Genomic DNA, 18,620 nt, shown 5'->3' with positions numbered 1-18,620 from the left:
GTGACACTCCTTTATTCCGTAACCGTGGGCAGTGGGCGGCCGGCGAGCCCCCTCCGCAAGAGCTGGGGATGCCACGGGAAGTTCTGCCTTCATCCTCCAGGTTTTCCGCCTTCTCTCCTCCCCCTGCCCGCAACGCCCCCGCGCCTCCCCTGCCCGGGGATTTGCCGGCGCTCGGCGGGCGGTCTCCGAGAGCCGAGAGCCGAGCCGGGGGTACCTCAGTCCGGACGGCGCCCGGCTCGGCGGCGCGAGGGCGGAGGGCGGCGCGGCGGCCCCGGCGGGGGTCTCGCCTGGCTCGCGGAGTCGGGGCGGCGCGGCAGCTCCCGTGACTGCGGCGAGGGCCGGGCCCACGGCCGCGCGCCCGCCGCCGCCTCCATGCTGCAGCGCGGGGCGCAGCTCCTCCAGGCCCGCCGGCTGCCGGGGCCCGCCCACGCCGCCGCGGGGAGCCGGGGCCCGGGGCCCGCCCCAGCCGCCGCCGCAGCCCGGGAGCTGGGCTGCCGGCCCCGCGCCTGAGCCGCGGGCAGCGGGCGGGGCGCTGTGTGCAGCCGCGCGCAAGGAGGCGGCGGGCGTGTCAGGGCGGCCCGCACCCAGGGCTCCGTGTGTGCGTGCGCGCGTGTGTGCTTGTGTTTGCGCGTGTGTTTCCTTCTTCCCTCGAGGATGTGAGAATGGCTGCGCAGCTGGCTGCTCCCTTAGGATTCCTGACTTTGTGGAGCTCTGGGCTGTGAGCATAACCCACTCGTATAATCCATTTTGCACGGTCGGTTTATATCCGGAGAAAAAAGCGCAACTGGACGGGGGTGGGGCAGACCAACGAAACCTTCTGGAAATACACGCGCACACACACACAGGAGAGAGGAAGAATGAAAGAACTGGGAAGATTTTCATAACCTTCCTGCTGGCCCTGCCGTTTTCCGGAGAGATTCTGGATCTTTTCTACCTTTTGGAGTCATCTTGGCATCTATTTTTCGTAAGCCGGTCTTCAGCTAGCTGCGTGTGTGTGCGTGTGTGCGCGCGCGCCTATCTGATGCATTTGACTGTCTTTTATCCAACTGCCCAGAAGCAAATGTGTTAACTCGGCGGTGCCCCTTGATGCCCGGGTTCGCGCCTCGAGCACAGAGGACGCCCAGACCCATTTTCCCGGCTGGATTCGGAGCGGCTGCCGGGCTGTGGACCCATGTGTCTGGATCGCTTTACCCAGAGGTTTGGGAAGCGCCAGTATTAACCTGCTTCCAGGTACATCACAAGGTCACCAGAGGGTCTTGCAGCCGTCTTGTTTCCTTGCATCTAGACCTTCCTGGCTTGGCCAGAAGGATATTTACGTTTCGGTCCACATCATTTGAAGGCAAAAGTTCAGCCCTTGGAACTGGTTTCTGTACAAACAAGGTAACAAGGATTGCTTTTCAAACTGCTTAACAAAATCCCCGACTCTTCTTCAGCCCTTTCCCGGCTCTCTCCTCCCCACCAAAATGTCACCAGCTCTTGAATTACGTGGATTTGGGTTGGAGGAGAACTTGAAGGAAACGTGATCAAACGGCTATGCCAGACCACTCTCTTTGCTGCCCGTGGTCCGGTAGGCATCGAAGCCGATCGTGAAAAGGACCAGTCCCCGCCTTGCTTCTCCCTCCCCGTGCTGTGCTGGCCGTGCATGTGCAAGTGTGAATGCCAGTGCGCGCGCGCCTGGGTGCGAGTGTGTGCGTGTGTTTGAGTGTGTGTCTGTGTGTGCGTGCGCGGCCGCCCTGCCTCTGCCCGCTCCCCGGGCGCAGAAACGCGGGTTTCATGGGGCGATCGCCGCGGATCCCCCACCCGGCGCAACCTGCGGGCAGCGGCGGCAGTGGCAGGAGCCGCCTCGCGGACTCCCTAGGATGCGGGTGCTGAGCTATGGCAGAGGGCAGCGAAGTGACGAGAGGGACCCGCGGACGACTGTGAAAGCCACCTGGAGCCACCTTGCCGGGATTGTACCTGCGGGCAGAAAGTCCTCCTACGACCGTCTTTTCCTCTAGAGGCACCAGGTAACAAGCAAACGACTACCCGCCTCACCCAGTTTCCTTCTGATCTTGTTTCTAGCGTCTTATCTGCATTGCAGGCTACTTTACTTATTAATGTTTTGAAAATCATTAGGAAGGGCTGGGTATCCAAGGGCTCTCTGTGATGTTGTAATATAATTTCTAGTAGGTGGAATATAAATCTATACCTGAGCCCTTAATCTAGCTGTGAAAGCTAAGGGAATATGGATATGCTCCACCCTAAGTGATGTTTTTGGAAACCTAGGCGTGTTGAACCTGTCTGAAGATGCCAGAGATTAAAATCCCGTGTTTCCTTCAGGCTATGGTTGCCACGGACCATTTGGTATCCAAACCCTCCCCAGATTGTGGAGTGTGAGAGGGTGTTTGGTTTCCACCCATCCTTTCAGGCTAGCATTGTTTTGACCCTTTTCTACCTCTGGCGCCAGTTTGTTTTCCTTGCCTGATTGTGGACAAGCTTGCCAGGTCCTTTAGTAGTTGTAAATTACGCATCTGGAGACTTTAATCTGAAATGGAGTTTTCTTAGAACTTGCTTTGCATGGAAGGGAATTCATTTTCAGGGTGTGTGTGTGTGTATTGGAATATGGTGTTTAACTGTCAGGGTTTGCTTTTATGTAGCAAAATCGATCCATGAAAGGAGTCGTTTTTCTATCTAGAGGAGTAAGGCTAAAACCGTAACCACCACCCGGACACCATCCCCAGCTGTATTGTCTCGGTTGTGGAGAGGGGCTTGTGTGCGCGTGTTCTTTTTTTTTTTTTTTTTGGTTTGCGTTTGTTTGTTTGTTTGTCTCTGTATAATATATATTTGTATTTTGAAAATTCTAGCCAGCGCCTTGATTTACAAAGAGTAGGGCAGATTTGTGACTTTAATTAACATATTGGGAATGATGTGTTAAAATGGAGATTCCCATGGCCGGCTGAGACAGCACGAATTTAGTAAACTTCCAAAGCCCCTTACTTCTCTCAAAGCACCTTATTTCTCTCATTTCCTTTTCCCATCACCTCTGCGTCCCCTACAGAAAATTTCACTCCCTTCTCGAGGGCATTAGGATTAACAAGATAAAGCACTTCCAAAGTAGTCTCATCAATGTTTTATTCGGTAGTGAAGGCGGTCTGAATAATTCAGCTGAAGAGCGCTCGTTTGTCTCCCGCCTTTGGGAGTCGCCAGCTGTCTGCACCCAGCAGAGGATCTGGCCGGGCCCAGGCACAGTGCCCTGCTCCTGGAGGCAGCGACTGAGGCTGCTCTGGCAGTTTCTCTTTGCTAAAGCCGCGGAGAAAGTGTAGGGGCGCTGCGTGCTTTTCCTGGGCTCCTTGCGTTTCTACAGATATCCATAGGATGGCATTTGCCGACTACAGGCTTGCCGCTAGCTAGCTGCTCTCGCTGGCCCTCTGCGTTGATGTCCCAGCTCCCCTGGAGTCTGGGCTTGGCTGCTGCTGCAGCCCTCACAGGCTGGTGGTGCTACAAGGCCGTGTATGCAGCAGGCTTGGGGGCTGGGCTCCGCCACTGCAGCTGCCAGGCCCGCGTTGACACTTTCCTGGGGCGGGGCGGGAGAGCTCAGCGGGCTCCCTGGCAGACAGCGGGCGCATCATGGCCGGGGTGGCCGCCTGGCTGTGAGAGGAAGGAGGGGAGAGAGACGCGTGGAGGGCAGTGATGTCCTGCTCGACTTCCTGCGCCTGCACCCCCTCGCCCCCCCTTGTAAATGAATATTCAAGAACATAGAACCAAAGCTGGCTGCAAAAATGCCTTCATATTCAAATACTGCATGATTTCTCAGGATTGAAAATCTGAAACTAAGTGTGTTTTTCCTCGATTGCCATTTGTTCCTCTCTTTCTTCTCTCGGCTCTTGCCCTTCTAAATTTAATTGGGTCACTTATACGCCTGTTATACCTCCAGTTGGAATACCTCTGGAAGGACAACCACCCTCACCAGCCCCTGCCCAGTACACCTGAAGGAGATGAGGCCACGCTTCAGACAGATTTGCTCTGTACTTGGAGCCGGAGGGAGAACCAGGAAAGGATACAGAGAGTAACTGACTTTAAGAGAAAAGCAGACCCCGACTCTACCCTCTGAGGACTCAGAAAAAAATGGCACTGCCTGCATAAAAACTAAAAAATAACTGGGCATTTGGGAGGAATTAGGTGAGGATTTTTCTTTTCTTTTATCTTTTTTTTTTCTCTTCTAGTGAATTTATTTGTATTTCCCTATCACTCCGAACACCCAAGCCAGAAAACTGATTTGTGTGTGCTAAAAGTCCGACAGGGACACCTCTTTGTCCCCCAAATTTCTCCAGAATATTATTACAACAGAAACTATATCACACTCATAAGATGTGTGAGCAGACAAGGCATACCCGTGTGGAGGGGCCAAGACAGATGAGATGCTGCTGAAGAGTGTAAGGACTTGGGAGAATCATGTGTTTTCTCCGTCTCCCTCCTCATTTTACCTCCTCCTGGCCTTTTCTCACTAAGGAGTCGGTCTTTTGCAGGTTAAGTCTTGTCATTGTGCCCTCCTCCTCAGGGAAGGCAAGACAAATGCCTTGAGTGGATGTTGGGTGTTCAGAAGCCTAAGCATAGATGATGGTGTAATTCATGTTTAAAAATGCCATTCCTTGGTGCAGACTGGAGTTAGGTGAGCCAGACATAACCAGATAGACTTCCTGGCACGAGTTTCATGTATAGAAGCTCTTTAAAAATGGAGATTTCTGCCTCCCTTCCCTTCACCCTTGTCTGGAGAGACGGGAGCAAACCAGTTTGGAGATCTGAGCCCGTTGTCCTTATTAAGCACTGTACTTAGACAGCACTGGCCTGGCTCACTGAGGGGCTAAGACTGTCAGGTGTCGATAGGAAATTTCCCAGCCAAAGCTTCCTTCCTTGTAAGCCCTCTTACGGTCACTATTGAGAGGGGCAGAACAATAGGGAAGTCAGAACCCCCATGGGTACAGCTGTGAGCATATAGGCAGGTGGAGAGAAGTTGTCACTTGACTCCTGTTCCCTAGACCATTTCTTTTAGTCATTTTCTCCCTTTCTTTTTTCAAGAGGAGAATGACCTTGAGCAACACCAGTCTTCTGTGCTTCACACACCTCTTTCCTCTCTCAGACATATAATGTATATATACGAACACACACACACACCTCATTTTTGAAATAGGAGATTCCCGTGCTGGTGTCTTTGGGGAGGGGTCCATCAAGATAGATCTCTGGCTGATACCAGCCAGAGGTGATTTTCTTTCCTTTTTCTCAAGAGGGGATGGCACAAGCTGTGATCACTTAAGGGAAACTTGCCCACCCTTATCCCCTTTTCCATTCTTTTTGCCTTCTCTGTCATTAAATATATTCTTGGTGTTAGAGCAGTGTCAGGTTATGGCATTGATGTTTAAATGACCGGCATATGCTATATCTGTCTGTCTGTCATCTTTTCATGAATGACCATGATTTCCCTTTGTCCATTTAAACCAATGTTCTGTTTCCTCTTGCTGCTTGAAGCACTTTTGGCTTGGGAGTTTTGCTGACTTTTCTAGCTGGTGACATTAGGATCTTGCTTTCTGCTGATATTATTGCTGTATTGTTATGTGGTTGGGATGAGATGCTCACAGATATCTAACCATGTTCCGGCCTCTACATAAAACTGTTACATAATAACCCTATGTCATAACTATTCAGTTATTTTAAGAGAAATTTACAATAAATAAGATGGCTAATAAGTATTTTTGCCAGTTTTGGGGTTGGAGGCAGAAAGCCACTTGAAACTTTCTAAAGGATTAGCTGGCTAATCTATTAGCTCATTCCAGTGATTTTTATTTTCTGTTTAATCAGAAATATAACATATTGGCATTACTTTCAGAGTTTTCTGTATAGTGTAATCAGTTCTAAGTTTTCTGTTTTCTTGAAGACAAAGGTATAAATTTAGGCCTTTAAGTAGATGTGATTGTGACCCCGTAAGATACATGTCTCACAGGTAGTTTTGCTAAATCACTCCACTAACACACATGTGCAGAGCTCTGTGTCATTCAGCAAATCTTGAGAGTGAGACTGCTTATTGTATTTCTACAGCCCACGTTTTTATTCCTGTAGCATCTTTCAATCACTGAGGACTATTTAAAACCCAAAGCAGTATAATTTGTCCATTACATGGTGTGTGCATGGTGAAATTAAGAAGTATTACATTTATAAGTATTGAAGCTACTCTGGTGAGAGGTGAACCGTTTTTATTATTCTCTATCAACATAAATTGTATGTTATTATGAAAACCCCAGATTCATATAAGTATAGAAAGAGATAGGAATATAAGAATTTAATTCAGAGATAGTTAATGCTATTTTTAAGCTTTTTCTTCATGGTATTCTGATAGATACTGTTCTAACAGAATGCTTTTTACTGAATTGGGACATAATTTAATACTAATTAGGAAAATGATTAACAAGTGATAGAAAATTACAATGGAATTACATGGTTATATAAATGTACTATCATTTTACGCACACCAAGTAAACTACATGAAAAGGCTTTATTATTTAAACTACAAACTACATTTGTAAGATTTCTCAGAAACTGGCTTTGATAGCCTGTTTGTTAAGCTACAAACTTGCTCACATTGGGAAGAAAATGCCAGTTAACCAATTTGGGTCCTCCTAGAAAATATATTTTTTTATAAAAGATATCTGTCTAATCTTAAACCTCATGCTACTTCTTTTCTTTGTGGGAGCATATATGTAATTTATTTCTTTAAAAACCCTTCCAATGAAATATTTTGAAATTGATGTTATTATAGTCCTTGTGAAGAACAATTTCAGAATTGTCACTGAATACTGAATCTATTTAGATTTTATAACAAAAAAGGCTCTAGAAAAGAAGTAGTAAGATAAACGAATGAAATTGTAGAATCCTTTTTCCCAACTCTAAGAGCAGTTTCTGAATTCTTAGAAAAAGAGTGAAAGAAACGCTAATTAGTTCAATATATACTCAATTAGAACTAGATATTTAATCAGGGATAGAAGCCAAAACAATGTTGTCGATGTTACTCCATTAACTGTGCCTCATGCAGCTCCTTTGAGGAAATCCTAAAGAGCCCTAAAAGATGCACACCAGTTGCTCTCTGGATTCCCTGCCCCATGTTGACTTCTCACTTCCTGCCTGGAAGTAGGTTTTTCTGGAATCTTAGTAGTGTCACTTCTAAAGTTATAGGATATTTGCATTAAAGTGATTTATTCCTGGGAACATATCAACTCTATAAACATGAATACTAACTTTCTCTTATCTTCTTGGGAAATACAGGCTGTGGTGTTTTTCCTAGTAATTAGCTTTCTGTTATTTTTTTTCCCATGGTGTAAAAATTAGGTTATTAAATGAATTTATGTGCACTTGTGTTGTTAGTGCTCAGACATTCGTATCGCAATGTGAAAATGCAGATAATTTATATGGCAACATTCAGCACTGCATTGAGTAGTACGTATGCTTTATTCCACATGGATAGATATCGTTATATCACTAATATTCACAGATATTTTAATTTGAAATGCCTCATTTAATAGAAATGTGCCTACCTTTAAAGTGAAAATTTAGAGTTATTTGTAGGAACTATGGAGTATATTTGCTGTGTATTGACTGTTCAAATGTCGGTTACTTATCAATATATAACTAGATATTGGATCCTGGCCTCAAGGAGCTTGTTCTCTTAGTAATGTGAAACATATAAACAAATGCATAAACTTGGAAGAAACTGATATTTTTTATTGTATTTTGTTATGTTATGCTTTGTAGTAGAGGAGAGAGAGGAGATCAGGAAATTGTAACTGTGTTTTGTGGAAGTCAGTTTTGTGCAGTGGTGAGAAACATGAACTTGGGGATTTTACAAGCCTGTGTCTGAGGCCTCTGAAACCTTGAGCAAGTCTTATAACCTCTCTGAGCCTCAGTGTCATCACCTATAATGAAGCTAATAGTAAAAGATACTTAGCTGCTACCATCATCATCATCATCATCACCATCAGTATCATCTCATGATTAGATATCACGAGGGTAAAGGAGGAAAAAAAGGATGTGGTAATTGGATGACTTCAAAGCCTATGCTTTGGCGAGTCACAGACTGTCAGGGTTCCATGGAATGCTAAAGCTCAACCAAACCAGGGGTCATGCAGGCCAGTGTCTTCAGAGACCCAGCAGGAGATGTAAAGCAGGACATCTGACTGGGTTTAAGAAACTGGGCCGTAGGAACTTTGGTACACTGGAAAGTGCATGACTTACCCAAGACATTCAAATTTATTTATGTATTATTTTTTTATTTTTTTGCTGAGGAAGATTCGCCCTGGCCTAACATCTGTGCCAGTCTTCCTCTATTTTGTATGTGGGTTGCTGCCACAGCATGGCTGCCAACGAGTGGTGTAGGTCCTTGCCCGGGAACTGAACCCCAGCCGCTGAAGCAGAGCCCACCAAACTTAACCAATAGGCCATGGGGCCAGTCCCTCAAATTGAATTCATTTTAACCCCTGATGGGTCTGGCGTTATGAAACTTCTGAGTTATTCTGACATCTATTCAATTTTCAAATTTTCTCTAAAGCATTCCTGCCAAGTAGTCATCTTCACTAAGCTTGAGTACCTTGAGTGATGCCAAAATCACTCCAACTAAAGTAGATTATTCTATTGTTGTATAGGTGTATCATAAAATTTCTTTTTGGGGTTGAGCCAACAATCTGGCATCCTGGGCTTCTAGTTAATTTTAATATGGGAGAGGGGCACAAAAAAGTCTAATTCCCAATGGCAGTACCTCAAATATTTAAACTGAGTTACTTGAGATCCCTAACTCACAGTTGTTCTGCTTATGATTAAACATAACTCTGGACCTTAACTGTTTTGGGACAGTTTTCTATATGTCATGATTTCAAGCCCTTGTACCTTTTATGTTCAATAAATGTGAGCTATCGTTAGTCTTCATCATCACCCTCTTCTAGATAGGCTCCAGTTTGTTTGTCCCCCTTTGCACTGAAATGTGGTGCCAGTGCCAACAAACTACATGGGTTGACTAGTGTAGAGTTGAACAGGGCCATTACTTCCTTGCTTTTGGAACAGAGAAAGCAGGTACTTGCTGTAACTCTCCATCCTGTACTCATGTCAGGTATTATTGTTTAATCAATGCCTTCTCTCTTTTTGAACCTGGATGAGGCATTGGAGTCCTTAACGTGTTCCTCTAAGATGCTACAACGCGTCAATCCAAGTTTGGTCATAAGATTAACAGTATTTGCTATTCTGAACCTAGACACTACTAACGATGCTTGAGACCATTTTCTCAATATTCACATCGTAAAATTTGCTCATAATGATCAAATTACTTAAATCTTTTCCACTAAATGTTGAGAGAAAAGTAACATAAATTGTAATGATGTTGTTTATAAAAAACAATGAAATGGAGCAAGATAAGAATAGTAGATTTCATTTTACCCTACAGTGATGGGCTGGCTGCCTCATGGGCTCTTCTGATCTAGACAAGAATGACTCAAGGCCCATTCTTTGATTCCTTTAACAAACATTTATTCAGCATTTAATGCATGCTTAGATGCTCTGCTAACCATTCCTCCTTTGAGACACAAAAGCCAAAATGGCATAAATGCTACTCCGGGGAAGCTGCAGTCTAGAATGAGGAACAAATATTCTTTCGTAGAAGCAATCCAAGTCCTGAGTCAGTCTTGATGACATTCTCAGATCATTGCCTCTTAATTTACCCTTAAACCTAGATCATAGTGATTTGTAGAATATTTCCTAAGTTAATTTGTATTACCTCCTTCGTTATTGAATAAAATCAGTGATTAGGCTCCTACCAGTTTCCCCGGCCTCCACATGAGGTCATCTAATTTCTAAAAAGGGGAAAATAATTTGAATACAGAAGGAAATGACAGTAAAATTCCCTTTATCTGGTGTCCTTGCAGAATGAGTCTTTTGGTTATCGACATTCTCCATAATCTTGAATGTTATTCTTTTTAAGCATCATGTTTAAAAATGTTTTTTAAAAGTTTTACTTTTAATGTGAATGATAATGGTTATTAAAATTGACACACCAACTCTAAATATAGTTAACCTTTCCTTAATGACTTCAGGTCTTCATCAAATATGTTAGTGATTCCAGAAAGCTCTCAGGGACCAATCCACGGCATGTTTAAAGCACTTGGGACTGATACTGAATTTCTCCAACTTCTTTTCTTTCCCTTCTGTCTTCTGTGCATGACTTTTCTGTGATTTCTTTCCTTGCTTTCATTTAGCTAACATTTTTCAGTGGGCCTGTTGTTTTCTTTTTTTTTTTTTTTTGGTGAGGAAGATGGTCCCTGCGCTAACATCCATGCCTATCTTCCTCTGTTTTATATGTGGGATGCTGCCACAGCATGGCTTGATGAGTGGTGCATAGGTCTGTGCCTGGGATCAGAACCCGTGAACCCAGGGCTGCTGAAGTGGAGTGCATGAACTTAACCACTACACCACCAGCCTGGCCCCATCCTGCTTTCCTTTTTAACTCACTGATGGGAACTTATTAAAAAAATGACAAGATTGTTAGGTATCTTTGTAAAATAAGAGCCTGAAGATGAGTAAAGTTCTAAGACCTCCTCCACTGAGGAAAGCACATGTTCTCCTCCATGTACTTTACGTGGAAAGCACTGAAACGTGCTAATCTATATGGGATAATGTATAATAGATGGTGTTGATTGTGATCATCAGCAACAGCAGCAGCAGCATCATTTTCTGAGAACATACTCCGTGCCAGGTCCTGTTGGTTTTTACTTTCCTCTAATCCATGCAATAACCCTGTGGCTTAGGCATGATCGTATACATTTTTTAGAGCAGCAAGTTGAGGCTGAAGGCAGTTAATTTACTTGTCCATGATTGTATGACTAATAGATGATAGGGTTAGAATTCCAATCCAAATATTTCTGGTTCTAAAGAGGATGCAATATCTGCAATACATAGGAGACTTTCCTTTTCTCCTACCTCTTAAAACTGTTTTCTGTTGATTATTACGTAAACATGTTTTTAACCTCCTTCAAGGATGATGGCCATCTTCTGAATATGCATCTTATTCTTAATTTCTTTTCCCTTGATGGTACTCCATGAATTGCTATGTTTTATATCTGGAAGTTTATGAAAGACTTTATGGTTATCCATAGGGGATTCTGTAGCCATTTGTATTGAGAAGGAAGCATTTGATCCTGAGTCTGGCATATAAGTATACACTAATTTTTTTTGCTAAGCTAGACTGTATGATTTTGGGTGATTTACTCTCTCTAATTCCCAATTCCCATCTGTAAAAGGGATTTGAAAGCCATTGTAAACTGGCTGGTTTGTCTTAAGTAATTAATAAATAATCGTTTCCTTAACGCTTTGTCTGGTACAGAAAGATCAGCGAATTCTGTAAATGTTCGCATCGGATGCAACTTGAGGATCACTCTGTTTCTCGTGTGAACATCTGCATTTGTTTCATCACGCTCTACATCCCTCTCCTCTCACTCCCTTTGCCATGTTATCTGTGCAGACTGCTGTTGCTGTCCTTGATGAGTGCTTCAGGCTTACTCCCAGTTACCTCCTCCCTTTGGGACAGGGCCAGAAAAAAGTCAGATAATAAACCTGTTTCCTCACCTTGAATGCAGATTTTTATGCTGTAATTCCAATGACAGAGGGACCTGACAGCCAAAATCTGATGCTCAATTCTAGATATACCTGTTGGCAGAACAGACCTAGATTAAGCCCTGTGGTGTGTTCTCATCTGTGATTTACTTTCTTACCTCCTTTGGTGAATTCAAAATGGCCACAAATTCATTGCAGGTCTTCTCATCAAGAGTAGATGTCTGTTTCCCTTCCTCTTGAATCTGGATTGGCCTCGCGACTTGCTTTGAACAATAGATGTGGCAGAAGTAATATGGTGTAAATTTCAAGCCAAATCCTCCGGAGACTCTATAGCCTCCACTCTTGCCCTTCTGGAAAAATGTTAAAACCATGCAGTGAAGCCTGGATTCCCCTGCTGGAAACAAGTGGCCCAGCCGGCAGCCAGCGCCAGTGGCAAGACATGTGAACGAGGCCACCTTACACCATCCGGACCCAATTGAGCTTCCAGGTAATTATAGTCAAGTGAGTGACCCCAGGTGAAACCAGCCCAAATTGATGACTCACAAATCATGAACAAATAAAATGGTTGTTACTTTACACCACTCAGTTATGGGGTAGGAATAGATAACCAAGATACCCACCTTGGGTAATGGGACATAGCCAGCCGCCATGCCTATTCTGGAAGACAAGCCTGACTCCTTTTTTTATACTTTCAACAAATGTTTGTTAAATATCTACTGTATCTGGGCATGCTGCCCCTCCATTCATGGATTCGTGGATTTTTTAAGAAGACTGTAGTCTTTTCTTAAACATTTGGAAGTATTTGCTGATTCCTCAAATGCCTCAAGTTTCCTCAAAATGCTTTTTCCTAAGATGTTTCCTAACATGGTTGAATGTACATGAGCTTTAATCGTGACTTTCCCGTTTTCTCCTGGACTCACTTATCACTGCCTTAGAGAAGCTTCCCTGGAATGGTTGTCCTCGTGCTAGGAACGTGCCAGTCACCCAAAGCCCGGAAGAGAACTGGTCTTTGTTTCTCCAAGTTGCATTGGGGCATAGTTTGGTTCAGAGTGACATTTTGTCATTTCTCCAAGATTTCAATTTACTTTCTAAATATGTTTTAGTGATTCATATTTACTATTCATTTCTCCTGTAAATTAAATCTAGATTGCACAATTATTTTATTCTGGGACTTCATACACACCTCATTTTATTCAATAATGTTCTCATTTATGTATCAAATGACTCTACAGGAATTTGACATATTGTTACAGGTATAATAAGGTGCAGGATATAGGCCATGGGGCAGTACAATTATAATGGTTTTATAACTTTCTGATTACTATTTATTTCCAAAAAATACATAATTATGAAATGAATACAGTCAAATGCAGTGTTTTGACTTTTAGTAAAAGAGATACATTTGTGAGGAGGTGCGTGGGAATGCATGTCACATTCACCTAAGTATTTCTACAAAGGTGTTTTGTTATGATTTGAAAGTCTCCCTGGAATATATTGAATGTGAGATATTTTATTTACATATTCTTTCTGCTATTTCTTACTTTGATTTTAGAGTTTAATATAAGATAGGTAATGTATGTTGTGCTAATCATTTGAAATTTCGACTAGTGAATTCTAAAATAACCAAGTACCTAGTCCATCTGCTGCATGCTGAAATAGACACTACACCTGGCTTTCTTAGCATTATATGTATCAATTTCCTCATCTGTAGAATGGGGCTAAGGTTGGTGTCCCAAAGGCCTGTTGTGAGGAGTCGGTGAAATAATGCCTTCTTGGCACTTCACACATTGATTGGCAAATAGTGGAATGCTCAGACAGCCCTAGCGAGATACGTGTCCTTGTATTTTATGTATCAGAGTGTAATATTTGGCCTGAGTAGGTTATCAGCTTGCAAATCTCTATACTTTTCTTTGCAGATGAAAGCAGAAGTTTTCATAAAATTAATAACAATAAAAAAAACTTTCATACAGATCTAGAATAACTAAACTAGCTGGAATAATACTTTAAAAGAAGCATCTCAAATAATGTATGACCTTTAGAATATGATTAGGAAAACTGAAGATGAGTTTACCCGTTATCTATAGGTAGGACCAATCCAGGTTGTTTTAGAGTTTTAAAATTATACAATTTAGGGGAGCTTTTGAATAAAAACAATATGAAGTTACAAACACAAATGTTGGGTAAAGTGCTTTGGGATGATCCTGTGTGTGTGATATTAGCTTTGTGGCAAATCTGCCTTTCTTATTAAGTACATGTTCAATGAATTTCAGAGAAAATCAATAACTTCCTGTACTTTCTGTTTGGGAAAATTGATTTTATAGTTCTTTAGACTAATTTGTGCTGAGAACTTTTTTTTTTTAATTCATGGTAGCCTCTTTAATAGTTCTAGTGCTTTTTTGAATATGTTTTTATTAATTGAAAATTAAAATATTTCTCTAAGTAGCCATGTGAGTATATGACTGTAGGACTTGTTTTATTGTGATAAAAATAAATGGACAAATCAGAATGTGTAATTAATGAACCAATTTTTCCAATGAACTTGGGGAAATCATTTCTTCAATTTCAGGCGATATCTGTAGCCTTACAATTGAAAACATGGAAAAAATAATTTTCTATGTTATAGGAAGGAAGCAGATTCAAGGGCAATTTTAAAGGAAAACAGAGAATTTCAGTGAAATCATGCTTGGTACAAAATGTACACTCAGGAGGTGTTGTTTAGAGTATTGATACATACATTAATTAATAAATATTGGTTTTGAAGTGTTGCTATATAGTACTAAAATCTATTTTTATGATGTGATAGAAGGAAATCAGTTTCATTTTTATAGTCATTTTATGTATATTGATGTTTACATTTTCATGTTAATATTTGAACTTTTGGGGATCCATGAAAAAGAAAAAAATCATTATTTTTGAAATACAAAAAAAGCAGCCCTTGAAAAACAATGTAATGTCATTCTGAAGATTTTCCCTATCCTGCCTGTTCACATAATCCCTGGATAAAATACAACCCATATTGGGAATGGGAAGTATCAACTCTTTCAAACTGATTCAAAGCACACGGTACAAAATTCTCCTGGATGGGGTAATAGGTTTTATGGGATTCGGTGCTTCTTAGATGGAGAGAATGATGTGAGCTGAGTGTAAATGGAGTTAGTACTCATTCTAGCTGCATTGGTGCTATCAATAACAATTTAAAGACAGGATTTTCCATCATAAGTGGAAATCGTATATTGACTGTACAGCAGTCCGAGGAGGAGTTGTGACCTGCAGGTGAATAATGTGTAGAAGAGTGGGACAAATGGAGCGATATGATGGTCCTAAACTTGTTAGAGTTCAGGTTGTACAATCAACATTCTCCAGCATAAGATTTTTGGTTTCAGCACCTTGAGTTAAGGCGGGAAAACAGGGTCCTGTCACTTAGGACTCATTTAGCTGCAAGTGGAAAATTCAACCCAAATTGGCTCAAGCATCAAAGGAATTTCTTGGTTCATGCAACCAATAGCCTAAAGTGGGGTTACCTTCAGGTATAGCTTGATTCAGGGTTGAAATAATTGAAAAACTGGATCCAACTTTCGGCTCTATTTTCTATTAATTCCTTTCTCAGATTTGGAAGGGTGGATCACTGTAGCTTCATATCATCATGCCACTAAGTCCAAAGGCAGAGGGAGAAAAACAAATAAGGAGAGAGAGGGAGGAGGGTGGGGGGACGTGGGAGGAACTACTTCCCAACATTCTGAACAAAGGTCCTTTAATTGGTTCTTTTCAGGCAAGGTTCTTTGACTTGTGCCCTGCTAACATCTCCCAACTTGGAACTTGGTTTGAAGGAGTTAAATCACTGCTTAGTTATTTACTTCTTCCTTCCTCCCGTCCTCTCTTCCTCCTTCCATCCCTCCCTCGTTTTCTTTCTTTCAGAGTTATTTTCCATGAAAAGCCATATGCTCTTATCCTCCATGTGAAATTCAAAAGCTGATACAACTTCAGTGAAATTTTAATATTTTGCTTGATAATCAGTGTTTCCTGCTATAGAGGAGGAAAAATAATTTTCCCTCTACTCTTTTAGGTTCTTGGCTGAGACATGCCTGTAATAAAAAGACAGATTAACAGGAGAAAAAACAAACAGAAGTTTAATAACATATATGCCTCCTATATACATGGGGAGACCCAGGAAAACTGAGTAACTCCCCCAAAATGGCCAAGCTACCACTTTAAATACCATCTCTAGCTAAAGACAAAGAAAGGTGTTGGTGCAGGGAGGTCAAATATGGACGATTTTCAGGCAAAGCACAGTAAACAAGGGCAAAGATGTTACACAGATTTACGTCAGTGCCTTCTCCATTGATAAAGAATTTGTAAAGATTTAGTCATCCTCTTCCTGGGATAGAGAGGGAGATACCCTTACAAATGGAGATTAATCTCATATATGTAAATGTTGCTTTCAAAAGGGTAACTTCTACTTAGTTTTCAGAGCTTCTCCCATGTCTACTGTTTCTTAAAAATAACCAGCTCAAGATCATCCTTATGCCAGAGAGACATATTTCGGGGTAGCAAATTGTGCTCCCCTTCGCTGCTTTAAGATTTCTTAGCAAGCTTTATTTTTGGAAAACAAATTGAAAGTGGTCAAACCACAGTCTTACTGTAAAATATTTAAAATGAATGGGTCTAATAGAATTTAGCTACAAAGAAAATTGTATCTGTTTATTCATCATTGAGAAGTTAAATACCACTTGTAATATTTACATAAGGCAAGTTTCATCTTATGATAATAGAACAATAAGAGGCTATTCATATATATGTACACACACATATCTATGCACACACATCCATATAAGCTTATTTATTTTTTATCAAATACTAAATCTTTATTAGTATACATGCTATATATTGTACTATTTGCAATTATAAAGAAGAATCACTGTAAAAGAAGACTGTGACTAAATTCCAAGCTAAATGGTTGTGGAAAAATAATCATCTTTTATTCATTTTAAAATAAAGTGTAGTAAAATTATAAAAGATAAAATGATAATGACTGAATTTAAATATAATTTTAAAAAGTCTCAGGTAGCTTCTTTTTCTCTTTGTAAAACAGAGATCACACAAATGCTGAATAATTGTTGTAGATTTTACATTAGTTTTCATGATCTGTTTTTCAACCTTCTGAAGTATACCATTCTCCATTGTAATTGTCCCATTTTTTGGAGTCATACTCTTTTTTTTGATAGGAATAAATCTATCTTTTCTTATCAACTTCTTTTCTAACTTTCTACTATAATTTAATTTTAAGGTTATAGGCAATAATAATGAACTCAGTTATAACTGGGATAAGTCATCATTGTGTTGACTTTCTGGTGTGATTTCAGTTGAAGGAAGGAAGGAATAAACCCCGGGCATGGGGTGAGCCAGGTTGGTTTGAGAGCCTCTGCTTCAGCATAGGGTCAGCTCAGCTATTCAACTTCAGCCTCCCTTCCCCCTAAAGGTTCATAGCTGTTCCCTCAGGACCACAGCGTGCCTACAGTCATTAAGTAAAAAAACTTCCATTTGACAAATAAAGCAGCTAAAATTAATACCTGTGGGGATATGTTTGAGCTCCTATTCAGTGGCACATCAGAAAAGTAATCAGACACACCTGTGTTTTGTAGGGAACTGCAACATAATGCAGTTGCTAGCATATGCAACCTGTATCACATGGATTTAATAATCAATTTGCAGTATCTTTGTTATAAAGCTGCATGAAGAAATTTTTTAAAAATGTATCCCTGGCTCTCTAGCCTTAATTAACTACTGTAGGCAATATCTACTCATAGTTCTATTATATTTTAGTTGCGCTGGGCAGGCTTCTTAAGGTATCATCCTTCTTTGAAACTTGCATATTTACCTCCATTTTAGCTCACTTGACTGTAGTAGACATGGAAACATCCTTTTCATAGTCAATTTTTGGTCAGAGTACTCTACAATTTACTAACTAATTATGGTAAAGTCACTACTCCGCATTCTTCATGGGGAGGAAATTGGTGGCAGCCTCTAAAGAAAATAATGCAGTGTGGTTAGCAAATGTTCCTGTTTCCTCTAGTGAAATGTAACTAGTTTAATCAATTACATATGCAACAATAAGTTCCTGAATTACCAAGAAGGAAATGGCTCCTGGCCAGTAAGTATAAGATATTTTGATGTTGTAGGAGAGGAAGACAATTCCTCTGTCCTCTAGGTCCTTCTGGCTGGTCTAAGAATTAAATTGCCATGAGACAGAATAACAGGAGAAAATCTAACAAAGCTTTATAACATGTGTACTTGGGAAAGACCCAGGAAAACTGAGTAACTCAGCCAGAATGGCCAAAGCCACCACCTTGTGTCCCGTTTTCAGCTAAAGGCAAAGGAGAATGTAGGGGTTAGTGATTTGGGGCTTCAAAGGGAAGGAAGGCAATTCACATGGAGATGGAAAAGCAAATGTTTGGTAGACAGAACCTTGATAAGATTGGGCTTAGCAAGGACCCTCCCAGTCTATGGACATCCAGAGTTATCTATGGTGATGGCCTGTCCTGGGGAGGGGACTTTTATCTTAAATTGTTTTAGGCAGTTAGGGGAAGGTCCAAGTTTCTTTCAGAGTCTTTTGTCCTAAACCAAAGAGACACATTTTGGGGTGGTCAATTCTGATCCTCCACAATGTCACGTACCTTAAGCTTCAGCTATGCAGAGTTTGAAGTAATTTCAGTCCCTTACTTCACTATGGGTAGCACATATATTTTGCTAGCTAAGCGTACTTTAGAAAATTTAATCTTTTAAGTGTAGTCCAAGACATTGCACTTTTAATCAGTCAGTCTGGACTGAGATTTGAATGACTGGTCAGTTTTCCTGCAGTTAGTCTTTTTGTGGAAGTATCATTGCTATTTAATTAAAACCAACAATAGATTGTTCATAATCATGAAGAAGGAGGATATGCTGTAATGTAATATCATATCATTTGCAACCTCTTCAGATGATTCTACACCAGGGAAAAACATTGAGCT

The 18,620-nt window shown here is 41.4% G+C and overlaps 1 protein-coding gene across 1 annotated transcript in view; it reads left to right on the top strand.

Moving 5' to 3' along the window:
* The first annotated feature begins 378 nt into the window (after nt 1-378).
* The window catches only part of LRFN5 (leucine rich repeat and fibronectin type III domain containing 5), a 259,968-nt gene continuing 241,726 nt past the window's right edge, over nt 379-18,620 (top strand). Inside the window, exon 1 of the mRNA XM_058540672.1 lies at nt 379-2,006. The gene's annotated coding sequence lies outside the window, so the exon portion shown is untranslated. The remainder of the gene's footprint in view (nt 2,007-18,620) is intronic.

Source organism: Diceros bicornis, chromosome 5 (genome assembly GCF_020826845.1).
Source record: "Diceros bicornis minor isolate mBicDic1 chromosome 5, mDicBic1.mat.cur, whole genome shotgun sequence".
Classification (NCBI taxonomy): domain Eukaryota; kingdom Metazoa; phylum Chordata; class Mammalia; order Perissodactyla; family Rhinocerotidae; genus Diceros; species Diceros bicornis.
Note: the sequence above shows the minus strand (reverse complement) of the source record. Positions and strands in the feature narration are given on the sequence as shown.